Genomic DNA, 4046 nt, shown 5'->3' with positions numbered 1-4046 from the left:
CCATATGGTTAGTCACCAGATTTGCCTTAAGCCAATCAATAATCACTTTGTCAAAAAAAAAAAATCTGGATTTTTGTTTTGATAGGTTGGGCTCTGAAGGCTGCATCTACCAAGTGGTACCCAAATTTTATGGACTTCTCAGTCATTTCAGCATCCACTCTAGAATAGAGCTTGTAATGGCTGGTGGATAACCAAGGAAATGGTTCTCATTGCTGGGATTACTGCAAAACTAAGGACAGAATTAACTTGAGCCATAAACATCTTGCTTCTAAAAGCCTTTAAGAGAGACTAAACACCTTGTAAATGAGTTGGGCTTTCATTGCCCTGAAGAAGTGATGTCAGTACCAGCCAGTTCAGTCAGTACTGAGCACAGGAGATGTGTGGCTCACTTGGAGGTTTTTATGCTCCAGTCTGTGGTTGAGCATTATAAGAAAGGAGAGCGATTCCCTAGTAGGCACTTGATAAGCACTCTGAATACAGTGAAGAGGGACCATAAATCCTGACACTTCACGTGGCTCTACTTCAGCCCTTCTCTGAATTTGTTTGGTTGGGGGTTGACTCCTGTGGTTGGTGTCAGGCTGCACATAATGTCCTTTGCACCAGCTTCTCTGTGTCCAGAAACTGCATTTCAGGTTCTCTTGCATAAGAATTCATGCTGCAATTGCAGAGGGACTCCAGCACGTCAGGACTGATGGTGAAGGATGCTGACTGATGGTTAAACAGTCACTGTGTGTTTGATCTGGTGAATAATTCTGATACCAAATGCTCAGTGTCCACAATGAACTGCCTTTGACCAGATGGAGCTAAAATAAAAACACTGCAATAAACTTAAAAAGGTAATGTCAATTACCCATAAAGGAAGTAAGACATGCTGTGAGATGCCACACTTACGGCGTATTGATTAAATACACTGTATACTGAAAATTATCTCTTTCCTTAGCTTGATTTCCTCTGGGCTTGTATCTTTATTCAGATGGACTGATGTGTTTCATAAACCTGCAGGAGTTACAAGCTTAAGATTTCCAATTACCTTCATAGCCCTTACCTTTTTTTCTCCTATCTAATATGGCTTTATCATGCCTTTCAGATGTACATTTCCTCCCATTGCTGATTGTGGTGCTGAGATTCAGGGGTTCATTTCATCTTCTGAAATCAAAGCTCGCTCATCTTCTTTTGTCCTAATGGAGGCCTAGAGACACAATGACTGAAGCAGGATGTTTACTCCATTAGGACTGAGTTCTGTCTTCTTCTGTAGTGTTTTAAAACTAATGGGTAAGCAGCCAGATCCTCTTTGTTGTTGGGCAAATCCCAGCTTGAGTGCTACTTCTTATAAATGTGCATTGTGGACACATGTAGGAACCTCCAGCAGAATGATGTAGGAGCTGCGCAAGCACCGTCCATACAGGAAGGAGTGTGGCCAGATCTGCTCACTATTAACCTACTTACTGTGAGTTGCATTACAATATACAGTCAGGTCTGAACTGGATGGTGTGAAGACACTGAAGCTGATTCAGAAATAATAGAGAGGCATTTTTGTGTTTCCTCGCTAGACCCTCTTTATCCATATTACTTCCACAGCACCCATATGCACAAGTGATTTATCTGCAAACTGGATAATCTGCCAAGGGATAATGCCAAGGAAACAAAGAATGCTCAGAGTATGTAATAACACATTGACATTTATAGGTATTTTCCCTCAGCAGGTCTTTAAAATAGAGAATCTAAACACTAGTGGGTACTAAGCACTTGAGATGCCACAATTTATTAGTGAAAGCTATTTGTAAGCCAGTATCAGGGGCTGGAGCACCTCCCGTATGAAGACAGGCTGAGAAAGTTGGGGCTGTTCAGCCTGGAGAAGAGAAGGCTTCTTGGAGACCTCATAGCAGCCTTCCAGCACCTGAAGGGGAGCTATAGGGATGCTGGGGATGGACTCTTCGTTAGAGACTGTAGTGGTAGGACAAGGGGTAATGGGTTAAAACTTAAACAGGGGAAGTTTAGATTGGATATAAGGAAGAAGTTCTTTACTGTAAGGGCGGTGAGGCACTGGAATGGGTTGCCCAGGGAAGTTGTGAATGCTCCATCCCTGGCAGTGTTCAAGACCAGGTTGGACAGAGCCTTGGGTGAGATGGTTTAGTGAGAGGCGTCCCTGCCCATGGCAGGGGGGTTGGATCTAGATGACCTTCAGGTCCTTTCCAACACTAACTAATCCATGATTCTATACATGCTGCATACAAAGTAGGAACCCAGCAAATATAACCTACCTAAAAGATGCTCAAAATCCAGTTTCTGGGCAGTCTTTCCCAATATGTATTATCCAGCTGGAGGATGATGACTGTTTTTGTATATGTTCTCCTGTAGGCCCTGTGTTCCTCATTGTGCTGTGGTGCATCTTTTTATCTTTGGTTGTAATTAGAGCTGCTTTTTGATTGGTCTTGACAGCAGTTTGAAGTGGTTTTATTGTTCAGTAATGTCACCAGGAAGTATATTAATGGAGAGATGCCTAAGGTATTAAAAGCTAGAGTCCCACTGTTGGAGAGATATTCTTGTATATATTCCAATCTTTGCAGTATAAAAACAGAGACAAAACATCCCCTGTTTCTTTCCTCCCTTGAATTCCATCTTTCACCACCCTATTCCCTTTGCAGATTGGTGAGTGGCAATTGTTAAATATATGCATAATAGTGAAAACCACTACATAATACTCTGCATTGAAAAAGAGTCCTGCCAGGCTTCTAGGTCAAGGGAAGGAATATTTCTTTCTTTCCAAGTTAGCTTTCTTCCCATTTGTCTCCTTTCACTTTATGAAAGAACTGATGGGGAAGGTCTCTATTTGATGGAGCTATTCAGAAAAAGACCTGGCATTTAGAATCAAAATTCAGGCTGCCTCCAAACGTCATGTCCCCAGTGCTATTAAACAATAATCAAAGTATAATAAAATTCATATTTACTGTGAAAACAGAATGCATGCAGGTGTTTGATTTAAGAAAACCTAGATAATTGCCTTAGAAATATGTGACAAATGGGTGCAACATGGATAATTAAGGTAGAGTGGGAAAAAAAGTAATGCTTGAATCTATGGCAGGAAGAAACAAGAGCCAAAAGGAGGCACCAGCACAAATATTTGCATTCTTATTCTATAGTGGACTGCAGATATAAGGGGCAGAGGCTTGGAAATGGACACACATTTCTCTAAAGTCCACCCCTGGCATCACAAGCAGTTTGGGAATAGGTGTTAGTCTCAGAGAGACTCACAGCACAGCACACACACCAGTCCCCGTGTGCTTCTCTGACACTGATAGCGATTTTAACACCTCCAGTGTGTTAAATTAACACTTTCAGTGTGTTTAAAACCTTTGTTTTGTGTGAGTGAGAACTTGGGTGACACTGGGAAGAGGATTTTACCCAACTCTATGGGTAAAAGCAAAAAAACTGTAGCCCTAAATCAGTGGCACATGTCTGTCTGATTTATGGTATAAATTCCTTCTTGACCTCAAGTCTGTCATCAGTCCAACCCTGACTTTGTGATAAATCACTCAGTACTTCAGAGGTTTCTTGGGATCGGCAGAAACACCAGCTTAACTCATATGAAAATTCATCTGCTTGTGGATGTTTCAGAAGAGGCTGGAGAAAAGCAAAACAACGCCCCAAACTGGGCATTAAGGGTGAGAGAAAAATACTTTTAGGATGTTGTACATGGTCACAATTATCCTGAAAGAATATTCAAAACAGAGAAGCACTTTGGTGTTTGGATGAGGATGCTGAAACTACAGTGTTGAAGACCTTTCATAGAAGTGTGGCCCCACCCATCTAAAGATTCAAGGAGGTGTAGAAGGCAGGTAAAGAAGAGTGAGGATTAGAGTATTCAGGTTAAGTCTTTGTTGGCGGCTTTTGGACCTGCAGATGAAGTGTTTTTGTCTGACTTGCTGATCACATCTCCTCCTTCAGATGTCCTATAGTCATGGACACTACTGCTGTGGAAGTTGCCATAAACCAAGCTCTGTCCCATTGCTCTGAAACTGTGGATAAAGCATGTGAGTAACCTCTCT

Source organism: Pezoporus wallicus, unplaced genomic scaffold (assembly GCF_028554395.1).
Source record: "Pezoporus wallicus isolate ANWC-B61680 ecotype Strahan unplaced genomic scaffold, APGP_CSIRO_Pwel_v1 scaffold_2146, whole genome shotgun sequence".
NCBI classification, from domain to species: Eukaryota; Metazoa; Chordata; class Aves; order Psittaciformes; family Psittacidae; genus Pezoporus; species Pezoporus wallicus.
This window is presented reverse-complemented; position numbering follows the sequence as displayed.